Raw genomic sequence first — 12,491 nt, forward strand, 5'->3', positions numbered from 1 at the left:
AGCTCGGAGCGTGCAAGCCAGGTTGTTAGAACAGACACAAAACAAGCTGCACATGCCTGGTGTGCTCCTTTGCTTTCTGTTGCTGCGATAGAACCCTGACCAACAGCAGCTGGGGAGGAAAGGGGTCATTTCAGCTCGCTACCCTTAAGTCGTCCACCACTGAGGGAGCATGAGGCAGGAACAGAGTCAGAGACCATGGAGGACCATTGCCTCCCTGCCTCTGTCGCTTGCTTAGTCTGCTTCTTTATACAACGATACAAGCCAGGACCACCTGCCAAGGGGTGCGACCACATCAGAGAAGCTGGACCCTCTCACAACAATCCTTACTCAAGAAAATACCCCCACAGACATCTCCACAGAGCCATCTGATGGAGGCAATTTCTCAACTGGCATCCCCTCTTCCCAGATGGCTCTAGCTTGAGTCAAGTCGACAAGAACCGTCCAGCACACCTAGCCTGTAATCGAACACTAGCTCTTGACCATCATCATCCTCACTGTTAATCCTTCCTCTAACACTGCACATCCCATCCAGGGGTAGCAACAGCCCAGTGACCCACAAAAGGCCCCAACTCTCCTGAGGGCTCCACAATCTCCATGGGCTCCCCATCAGCCTCTGAGGACACAGGACATCCCCCTACCCTTAGGATTCCATGGACATCAGATTTCAGGCCTGGCTGGCTGGCCCTATCTGTCTGCAGTCTTTATTCTTTCTCTCCCTCAGAGGCCTCTGCTGCCAGGCTTTCCTGCCGCACAGATCATTGTGGAGGCTAAGACAGTCAGTGCAGAAGTCTAGAAACAGCTCGGAGGGGACAAGAACGGATACCAGTGTGTCCCCGAGTCTATTCCCATCTGGAACTTCCGAACACCTCCAGAGACAGCCTTCGCTCTGTCATGAAAGCAAGACCCCGACAGCCCAATGCCTACCTCCGCTGCTCCCCAAAAGCTTGCCTCCAGAGCACCCCACAAACACAGGTTGTAACTAAAAGTATGGAAATCAGGAAGCGGGACGCTGCTAACTCTCACGGCAGCATTAACTCCTTCGCTTGCACATATGGGGTATTTGGATCCCAGTGGGCCTGCTATATATACAGCTTATTATACAGTAGGTGCGACTTGGGGGAATTAATGTTACCATAGGAACATTTGGATCAAGGCTGGCTTCCAGGGAGGAGAGAGAGAAAATAAGTTTTCCTGCTCAGCGTACTTCTCTGTTTGGAGTGGCAGAGAGGAAGGAGTCGTGTAATGGAGTCAAATGAGGCAAGGAGGGGCTTCCCCTGGTGGCTTGGGGAAGGTGAGAATTCCTGGAAGCAGCTTACTGGGGAGAGAAAACAGAAAGTTAGAAACCAAAGCCAGAAGCCCCTGTAGCTCAGAGGGCTGGGGGGTGGGGGTGCGGGAACAAAGCCCTCCCTGGCTAGGAGTGAGGGGCTGGGGGGCAAAGCTGGAGCACTGCCTTGGGGACAAGCTAAAATCCCCCCTCCATCTCTAAAATAAGATGTCTTCACCCCCCACCACCATACGCCATATCTTATTCTTCCAAAAGCCCATGGTCCTAGAAATACCATAAAGGTACAAGAGAGGTCAAGGGAGAGATAGGCGCTCCGTTCCTGATTAGGCACACTGCTGGGACCCAGCCTTGGCTGAAGGGAGTGGGAAACAGTGGGAGTTGGTTCATCCACGGTAAGCACAGTAGTTTTGTGTGGGAAGCAAAGACCTTGTGTCTTTCTGTCGATCCCCACCTCTGAGTCAACTTCTATTAGTAAAAGAACCAGAGGACTCAGCCACTAGCACATTCTCCACACATCTGGGTGTGCACTGACTTCCCACAGGCTCTGAAATTCATATGCCTGCCATCTCTTTTGGGGAAACACAGGGGCCTGATGCCTCCTATCCCCAGCCTGGTCTTGGCACATCTGCGGGTGCCAGCAAGCCATGGATACTTAGATGAACCCGGCATAGTCATTCTATTCAAGCCGGAAGGCAGTTCTGCAACCCTGGAGACACATGCCCCAGGTAAACCCAACCCCCACCCGGGGAGCTGTATTATCACCTCTCTGCATCCTCAGCATGTGGCAAGGCACCAAACGTGCAGAGCTGGCCCAAAACAACTTGGCTGAAGGAGCGAATGTTGAGTCCAAGATGAGAGCAAAGAAAGCGATAGAGAAGAGGGCTGGAGATGTTGTTTGGTGGTTAAGAGCGTTTGCAGCTTTTCCAAAGGATCTGAGTTTGGTCTCCACTCCCCAGGTATGCAAGTTCTAAACCACCTATAATTCCAGTCCCAGAGGACCCGGGGCCCTGTTCTTGTCTCCGCAGACAGACAGACAGACACACAGACAGACACACACACACACACACACACACACACTTAAAATAAAAAAATCGTTCTTTTAAAAAAGAACAACAAAGAAAGAACAGAGTGTTAGCACCGTTTCCCAAATCCAACTAGTGTCCTCTTTGTCCCAGGGTTCTATTGCACCCATCAAGATGTGTGGATAACGAGACATTACTCTGCCTTCAAAACAGGCAGTGGGTGGGATATCACCAAGGACAGCGTTTTACTCCTGTCTCTCCAGAATCCAAGCCTGCACAGACCCGGAACAGACACCTGCCAACATCTCCACCAGCATCAAGATGGCTGAGCAGCAGGAACCTGCTCAGGAGGCATGAGAAGATGCCCACAGTGGGAGGTTCATTCTGAACCACTGTGTGACATCCTGCGGTCCCTACACCCGCCCAGGCTACCCGATGACTTGAGCTAAAGTTCTCCTCACCATGAGGCACTTCGGGAATCTTTCAGACACTGCCGAAGAGGGGACAGAAAGATCGTAAGGTCTCACCTGAGGATGGGGAGCCGAGTCGTGACATGCTGGGTCTGGACATGGTGAGTCATGAACTTGCAGAAGCTATGCTTTCCAGCAGAAACTCGAACCAGCGAGATCAGCTACCATCCCTGCAGGCAGCACTGATCGGACCCAGGAGGCTGGGGGGGGGGGGGGGGGGAGAGAAAAGAGAGAATGTCAAAGTGGGAAGGAGAGGGCATTGAGGGTGTTGTGGGGGAAGGTGAGGCGGCCATGATCAAGACACATTATATACATGGATGAAATTGACGAGGAATAAATAACAGATATTTTTTAAAGCCGCAACAGAAAAAGGGAGGACTGTTTCCCCATTTCATCTGAAGCCATGTCATGAAGCCCTGTCGTGGAGATAAAGGGGTAGGGGGTGCGGTGTTCTCCAACTAATGTTTGCCAAGGTTCTCGGGACAGATCAGCAAGGGAAAGGGGCTTCTAACAGACTGACTGACAGCAGAGGAGGGCAGAAAGCTGGCTAAGGGCTATCTGTTTAATCATCCAAAGACCCCGGAGGCTACTGAAAAGGAACCCCTCCCATAGCTCCCAGGCTCCTTGCAGCACCCGACACTTTATCACCCTGCTCTGTGTTGAAGATTTTTTTCTCTTTGTTCGTTTCGGCTCACTTTTGTTCGAATGTGGTGTTTTTCATTCTGTGTGTGGCATGATTTTGAAATGAAACAGTTTGCATGCAGACAGCTGGTGGTACAACTGGCCTATTCCCTTCAGCCCCCATAGAGAGCCAACGTGCAGGGTGTACAGCCCTGGGGGCTGCTTACACACGCTTACACACCCATCCTATCCACAGAGGGGGCAGCTCGGGGCGGGGGGTGGGGAAGGGATATGTTGTCAGGGTGTGAGGGAACCACAGAGAGAAATAGAGAAAGGTCTCAGTTCTGGGGACATCCTGGGATGAGAAGTGAGTCGCCCATAGACCATTATCCTCTACTTTGCGACACACCTTTCTGGGACCCAGTCCAGTTGGGGAGGGGGCGGGAATCCTTCAATCCCTCATGCTATTATTAAGCCCCTTCTGTATGCAAAGCCTGCTCACTTTAGAAAGGAACAGATAAAACCCCCCCCCCCCCACCCTCGGTCCTATACCAGATACCCCTCAGGCCTCTGGCAGTTCTTGCGCTAACTTAGCACACACAATGGAGCCCCATCGTTTTACCCTCGAGGCCCTGTGCCCTCGTAACTTAGACCTTTCCTTTGTAATCACTGTAGCTGTTTTTGCCCTTTGCTGGTCTCATGCATGCTAGGCACGTGCTGTACCTCTGAGTTCTACAAGGAGCCCTCTTTTCGTTTTTCTGTTTTGTCTCTTATCATTGTTGTTTTACTCTTGCTGTGTGTGTGTGTGTGTGTGTGTGTGTGTGTGTGTGTGTGCTTGCATGAGTTGATGTACACCGTATGCATGCAGTACTCAGTGAAGCCTGAAGAGGGCGCTGGGTTCCCCCAGAGCTGGAGTTGCAGAAGGTTGTGAGCGGCCATGTGGGTGTTGTCGATCCACTTTTATTTATGCAGGTGACTGAGAGGTGGGAAGGAGAAAGCTTTAAAAAAAAAAAAAAGTAATGGGAATTCCGAAGCAGACACAGAGGTTTCCACCTATGATAGTAGCACTCACGAGGCCAAAGCAAGTTTGAGACCAGCCTGGGCTAACCCTGTTTCAAATAGAAGGAAACAAGTGTGATCTGGCCTTATATCCGTAAATAAGCCAACCTCCAGTCTAGGTGCCCCATTTCTTAGTCACATAAATGGAGGGCTGAGATTACCGCGTAAAGAGACCACATTTTGTGTAAACTTGAATTCATTTCTATGAAGCCTTTCTTTTTATCGTTGTATGTGTTCCTGGGTGTGTTTGGTGTGTGTGTGCGTGTGTGTGTGTGCACGCCTGGTCATGTGTGCTTACTTGTGAACGTGGGTGTGAGTGCCAGAGCATGGAGACCGGTGGGCAACCTGAGGTACAAGCCCTGGTCTTCGGCCTGGTTTGAGACCATGTCTCTTTGCTGTTCACCACTGCCTATGCCAAGCTAGCTGACCTGTGAGTTTCTGGAATTCTACTGTCTACCCCTCTTTGTTCACCAGTTTTTACCAACGTGGCACGAACCTAGACATCTAGGAAGAAGAAATCTCAACTGAGGAATCGCCTTCGATACCTCAACCTGTAGGCTCATCTTGATTGCTAATTAATGGCCCAGTCCACCATGGGTGGTGCCACCCCTAGGCAGAGGGCCTAAACTATAAAAGAAATGTGATGGAGGAGTGTCTATGTGTTACTTTCATTATTAATAAAGATACTGCCTTGGCCCTTTAAGAGACAGAAAATTAGGTAGGCAGAGTAGACAAAACAGAACTGTGGGGAAAAGGAAGCAGAATTGGGGAGACGCTTCAGGCAGTCGCCATATGCAGTCGCCATGATTCTCCTCTCTGAGATGGACGCAGGTTAAGATCTCTCCTGGTAAGCCACACCTCGTGGTGCTACACGGATTACTAAATATGGGTTAAAGGAAGATGTGAGAATTAACCAATAAGAGGCTACAGATAATGGGCCAGGCAGTGTTTAAAAGAATACAGTTTCCGTGTAATTATTTTGGGTAAAGCTAGCCACTCCTTCTACAGAAATGTGCCTGGGTAAGCCAGTAAGCAGTATTCTCCATGGCCCCTGCTTCGGTTCCTGCCTCCAAGTTCCTGCTTTGGCTTCCCTCAATGATGGGCTGTAGCCCATGAGGGGAAACAGCCCCTTTCTTCCCAAGTTTGTTTTGGTCAGTATGTCATTACTACAGGAGAAACCAAATTAGAGGCACGTGCCATGTGTCCAAATGGTTCTGGGTGTTCGGGATTTGAACTGAGGTCCTCATGCTTGCATGGCAAAGGCTTCCCCACTGAGCCCACGCCCAACCCCCGGTGAGGCCTTTCCTACAGCGAAACTAGAGTGGCTGTCATTGCTTTCAGCATGTTTCATCTCTCATCCCTGCCTCCCCAGCCCACCTCTAGGGTCTGTGACTCCCCACTCCCAACTGCCCAAGATCCCCATGCCACTCAGCTTTCCCACACCACAGTGCCAAGTTCTCTCACGCTTTATGCTCACTTCCTGTGTTTGCCGGCTCTTCTCCATCTACACAGTGATCTTCCTCCAGGACCCACCATGGGGTAATAGAACTGAACTCGGGTCTTCTGCACGGGCAACAAGTGCTCTTGGCTGCTGAGCCATCTCTCCGGCCCCCTGAAACTGTGTTTTTAGAGCCTTTCTACTGCGCAGAGACAAAGTCTACATGTTCTCCTCACTGTGGCCGCTCTCCTCCTAAACAACCTGTGAGTGTTCAATGGGTCCTCGGGGAATAGTTTTCGGAGAGAGTTTCATGACGTAGCCCAGGATGCCCTTGAAATCAGGATGCTCTTGCCTCAACTTCCTCCCAGTGCTGGGACATGCACCACCCTGCCAGGCTACAAAATATCTATTTTTTTAAAATGATGTCCTGGTTTGCATTAGTAAGTCATATACTCTGAAAAGCTGAAGTCAAGCGGAGAAAACCAATAAATAGGACCTCATTAAAGTATTGATGTTTTACTCTGAAAAAATAACTATAAAGAAACTTCAACACAACACTCTGTGTATTAGGAGAAAATAGTTGTAAGCCACACGGCTGGCAAAGAACTAGTATAGGAGATATGTAAAGAACTGCCAAACGTCAACAGCTAAAACTGATTCAAAAATGGGCCCAAAATAAAAAAGACACTCTATAGCTTAGGGTTTGCTCATATGTTAAAGGGTCTCGTGAAGGGTAGCGGAGATGGCAATGCACTTGCTGTCCAAGCATAATGCCCTGAGTTCAGGTCCCCAGCGCCCAGGTTTAAGGCTCTGTGTGGTGGTGTACTTCTGACCCCAGGCTTGGGAGACCCCCAGGAGGATCCCTGGAGCTTGCTGTCCCACAAGGCTCACCGCCTAGAAAGTTCCAGTTTGGAGAACAGAAAGAAACAGCAAATCAATCCACCAATCAGTGGAGAATGGGTACTGAAGAGATGATTCCGTGGTAAAGACTTGCTGCTTCCTCTTCCAGGGACCCAAGTTCAGTTCCCAGCTCCCCTTAGCAAGCATTTCACAGAGGCTTACAGCTCCAGATCCAGAAAATCGGATGCCCGCTTCGGGCATAGGCAGGAACTCACATGGATATAAAAATAAATCTTTTTAAAAGGTGGACTGTAATAGAGGAAGAGTCCAGATGTTGACCTCTAGCCTCCACTTGCACACACACAAAAGTTCATGAGAAGTTCACACAGCAGCGGCTTTGAAAACCCCACATTTCCTTCTGCTTCTGCTTCCACCAGTTTCTCTAGAGCAGTGGTCCTCAACCTTCCTGATGCAGCGACCCTTTAACACAGTTCTTCATGTTGTGGTGACCCCCAACCAAAAAGTCATTTTTGTTGCTACTACATAACTATAATTTTTGCTACTTTTAGGAATCATAACATAAATATCTATGTTTTCTGATGGTCTTAGGTGACCCTTGTGGTTAAGAAATGCTGCTCTAGAGGGAACAGAAACGTGAGCAAGAACACAGGCTGGAGAAGGCCAACTGCAGCGCCATTTACTCATAATATTGACCACACTGAGTCCCCAGCTATAAGGTGTTGATTGAATAAATTGTGTTTTACCAAAAAAAATGCCTAGAATAAAAACTAAGAAGGGCAAAGCCTTTGATGTTAACAAGGGCTCTTTCTATAGAATGCACACTTAGGGTTGTTTCTTTCTTATATTTGTGTACTTGTTTTACATATCCCAAGTTTTAGAGTTTTTAAAAAATTTTTAAAGATGTGTGTGTGTGTGTGTGTGTGTGTGTGTGTGTGTGTGTGTTCCAGCATGAGCATGTGCATGCAATGGACACACATGTGTGTGCAATGCTCTGGGACACCAGAAGAGGGCATCAGATTCCTTGGAGCTGGAATTGTAAGTGGTTGTTAACCACCTTATGCTGGAGCTGGGAAGCAAATCCCATTCTTTGGAAGAGCAGTGAGCCCCTTTAACCACTGTGCCATTGCCTCTTTAGCCCCTATCCCAAGTTTTAAACCAAGAACATTTTTTTTCCTTTTTCAGTCGAGAACAGACAGAGGGAGATTGATTGGTGGGTTGTTTCTGCTTGGGGTTTTCTCAAGACAGGGTCCACTCCACAGTCCAAGCTGGCCTCGGACTCAAAACCCTCCCATCTCACTCAACCTTCCAAGTGCTGGCATGAGAGGCCTTCATCGCCACACATAGCTTTCAGCGGTATTAATTTGTTTAATTGACACATAGCAATTGTTCGTATCTCTAAGTTTAGCGTGGTGTTTCGATACAGGCTTGCATTATATGATCATCAAATCAAGGTAATTAGCATATCCGTCACCCCAAGCATCCATCATGTCTTTGGAGCTTGGCGGGGGTGTAGTTTTATTTTTAATTGGTTCACAATAATTGTACATGGCAGCAGTATTTCCAAATAGCTTTGAATCCACACAGAGCCACAATGGTTCCTGAAGCAACACAGGAGTTCCAGGGACAGCCACCCAGCCTCTTTCCCAGGCCACTGACACAGAGTTCCTTCAGATCCCTCCCACAAGCCGACGTGTCTTATTCCCTCAATATTTTTCTGAGTCTCTTTATCTAAAGAAATTTATTTAGAAGGAATCTTTATCATGACCATAAAGGGAAATCAGCATCACTTGTCATAAATACAATGAAATGATACAGCAAATGCCATTCTAAGTGGTGTTATTTAGCGCTAGCTGAATACCGTTGCCTGCAGAATGTTCTGAATCCAACATCTGCCCTCGGTTTATCGAATAAAGAGAGGTTAGCAAACACAAAAAAGCAGGTGCTAAAGGCATATTTAAACCAAGAACCCTATCTCCTGACACAATCAGGAGGCCTGAAAGCAGACCCAGTGGTGAAATCGCATTGAATTCAGCGTCATTGCCAGGTCTCTATGGCATTCCTAAGGTCACCAGTGGGGTACATCACACACCTCAAGCTCACCAGGCTTCCAGAATGAGGCTGAATGAAGCCCGGGGTGGGGCGGCACCAAGGCTGGTCAGCTCCCTACTGGCAGCCTTCTGAGGAGTCCTGACCTCCACGGAGCCCTGGGGAACCCCACATACTCCCACCCCTGCCAGGCCACTGTTAGTCCTTGGGCAGCATTGTCCTCTGTCCAAGGAAGGAAGGAGTCAGATGTGAGAGAAGCAAATTTCTCTTCTCCTCCTAGTCGCGGGAAGATGTGAGAAGGGCATTCCTGGGTGCTGCATGGGAAAAGAGCAGGTGAGCCATCTGCACTCACGTATTCAAGTTACCGACTAGGAAAAAAAAATGATCTCTCCGCGTCTAGAGCGTTATCAAGCGAACTGCACCAGCTCCATTAGTGTTGGAAGCTTCTGTATGAAGTCACTGGTGTTATAGCTCTGCCTGGGAATGCATTCATTTCTGATCAGAAGCTCTATTACATGCGAATTCCATTCTAAACAGTGCTACCAATAGACCCAGATGAGTGACGTTTCAAGCAACTGCCTTTCATTATTTCAGACCAAGTCTGGGAGGAAAGGGTGGGTGTGTATGGACTTTCATGATGAGGAGTGACTGACGCCCTGGCATGAGGGGGTTTTTACTACTCCATTCCCTCTGGCGTGGGGGTCCCATCCCTCTGCCCTGCTTCAGGGAGCAAATAGGACAGCTGATATCACAGAAGGGGCGCACACAAAGTACATACCAAGCATCCTTTAAAATTTAATTTTAGGGGGCTAGAGATGGCTCAGCAGCTAAAAACATCCATGGTTCTTGCAGAGGGCTTAGGTTCGATTCCCAGCACACCCATGATAACTCACACATCCATCTGTTCTTACTACAGTTCCAGGGGATCTGATACGAATCCCTGGCCTCTGCCGGCACCAAGCACTCACATGGTGCACATACATACATGCAGGCAAAACACTCAGTCACAAAATTAAAAGAAAATAAGATTTGTTTTTCTTTTAGTTATACATGTTTGGGGTGTACATGAATACAGTGCTCAAAGGAGCCAGAAGAGGGCACAGATTCCCCTGGAACTGGAGTTATGTATGATTGTGAGCCACAATGTGGGTGCAGGAAGTACAACTTGGATCGTCTGGAAAAACAGTACATGTTCCTCATGTTCCTAACCATTGAGCCACCTCTCCAGCCCCCACCCACCCACCCACCCAAAAATTCTTCAGTTGAACCGAACCAGGATAAATGAGTCAGGTAGGCTGCTGAACATCATTTGGTATCTAACACTCCCATACAGCTAGAGACAGGAGAAAGATTATCCACTGACAACATCGTTGGGGTGTGGTTCAAAAATGTCCCCCGAGGTTCATGTTTGGAACCATCAGTCTCCCACTTGTAAGACAATTTCAACACACTGGGGCTTGGCTGGTGAAGTGAATCACTGGGGCAGACTTTTCTCCATACTCCCTGTCTGCCACCAAGGGAGGGCTGCACTGCACCAACACCACCATGCCTTCCCTGCCATGGTAGGCTGCAAGCCCCTGAAACCCTAAGTGAAAACCAATCGCCCTTCTAGTAAGTTGCTTCTATCAGGTATATTAGTCACAGGGATGAAAAACAAATACCACAGATATCAAAAAGAGTTTATTCAAAAGCTTGGAAATATGTAATTTTTGAAACTAATTTTAAATTTCTGGGATGATGAAGGCAGGAGTTGTTGGGGACAGGGACAGTGATCCTCAGACAGAAACAAATCTGATACTGGGGGTCCCAGTGATGTCCCTTAGGGAACTGTCCAAAGGTGGCTTACGTAAGACACAGGAGGCCTCTTACTTGCTCCGCATTTGCTTTGGGGTTCATTCTCCCAGGGGAACAATTAGCCATAAATGCCATAATAACATGGACCGGTCCACACAGCAGAATTGGGGGAGGCATTCCCCAGGGTGGCGGGCACAGACAGATGGTTTTCTTCAGGTTCCTATAACTAATTCATTTATCCAGGGGTGCTTCTGCTGAGGAATGCTGGCTCGAAGATCCTTCGAGGTAGACCGGTTGGTGACAGTCCGTGGGATGAACTCCCAGGGCCTGGAGTTACCATGAGGACAACAGCTAGGCAAGAAACCAAGTTAAAGGCGTAGAGGAAATATAACTGGAGAAACTCAAGCGCTTGCATTTGAGAATCGGGAAAAAGGGATCAGAGCGCCTGAGAGTGTCAAGGCCGAAGAGGCGGATGAGTCAGGAAAGCATACGTCGTACATGCATGATAATCTGAGTTCGAGATCCAGGACCCGCGTAAAAAGCTGTGTTAGAAACCTGCGACGCCAGCGCTTGGGACGTAGAAACAGGGAGATTCCTGGGCCAGCCCTGCAGTCAGCGAGAGATCCTGTCCCAAGAACTAAAGTGGAGCCGGATGAGAAAAGAAACCCAGCGTTGGCCTCTAGCCCCCACACGCACACACGGCGCACACATGTAAGCACGCTCATGCCAGGAAAAGAAAGAAATTCCCTGCCGTCGTGAGGGATCTGCTATCTTTTAGAAGTATGTTGTTGGGGCAGCCTTGGACACCCACACGTAACCAATGGCAAACACAGAGCCTGTCTGTCATGTTCCATCTCACCCCTGCATGGCGGGAGAGGGGAGGTCACTAACTGAGCAGCAGTGACCAAGTTAGGATGCAGCCTCAGTGGTGACACCACAACTTGTCCTGTTAAGTCCAGAAGAAAAACAAAAGACCAAACTAAACCGAGAGGTGAAAACTGCCTGGAGCTCAGGACACGGTGAGGGGCATTGTCCTTGAGGCAGAGTCCAGCCTTACCCTTGAGCCCCCATAGAATGTTCCTCCCTCTCTCAGCAGTTCATGGTCTCTTTAGAGCCCCGGCTACAAATTGCACAAAGAACAAGTAATTCAATTAACTCTATAGTCTGTGATGAAAAAAATAGGCCATTTTGCTAGCTCTTAGTGGCGAACTAGTTTAACCCCGGTGCTCAAGAAATTCCCAGGCCAGACAGCATATTAAACCAGATCTTCAACTTAAGAACAATTACTGTCATTTATCAGCCTGAATAGCAATAACGCACAAATCGACAGCTTTCAGGAGGCAAAAAGCTAGCTAGGTGTAATGATATGCAAAGCCACAGCAGTCTACATTTTGAGCTGTCTCCATCCCATCAATACATCTCCAGCTACCTACAATTTATCAATACAAATGTGGTGCCCGATGAAGGCGAGACCAAGAAGATAAATATGAACAGGGCGAGGGAAGAAAGGGCTCAGAAATGTTTGAATTTTAAAATGATGAAGTGCTGACCAGATTCTTAAAGCATTTTACATGCAATGACCCGATCACATCAAGTCCTCTTTGCAAAAAGGAGAGAAAATAGAAGGGTTTTTTTTCCTACCCCAAGGTTGCAGGCAGATGCTGCTCTTGTTTTGTTGTTCCCTCTTCCTCCACCATGTCTTTAGAGGTGCGGGACCGTGGAGGGCTCTAACAAAAATCATCATGGTGATGCTAATTACAGTGATGGATTTGCATCCAGCCCCCACCCCTCGTTGCCGCCTTTTTTTTTTTAATTCCACATCTATCATTTCACCCCATCTGGAAGAGGAAGTATAATACCCATCTTGAATGCGGGGGAAACCAAGGCATGCGTTG

Source organism: Arvicola amphibius, chromosome 8 (genome assembly GCF_903992535.2).
Source record: "Arvicola amphibius chromosome 8, mArvAmp1.2, whole genome shotgun sequence".
In the NCBI taxonomy this organism is placed as follows: Eukaryota; Metazoa; Chordata; class Mammalia; order Rodentia; family Cricetidae; genus Arvicola; species Arvicola amphibius.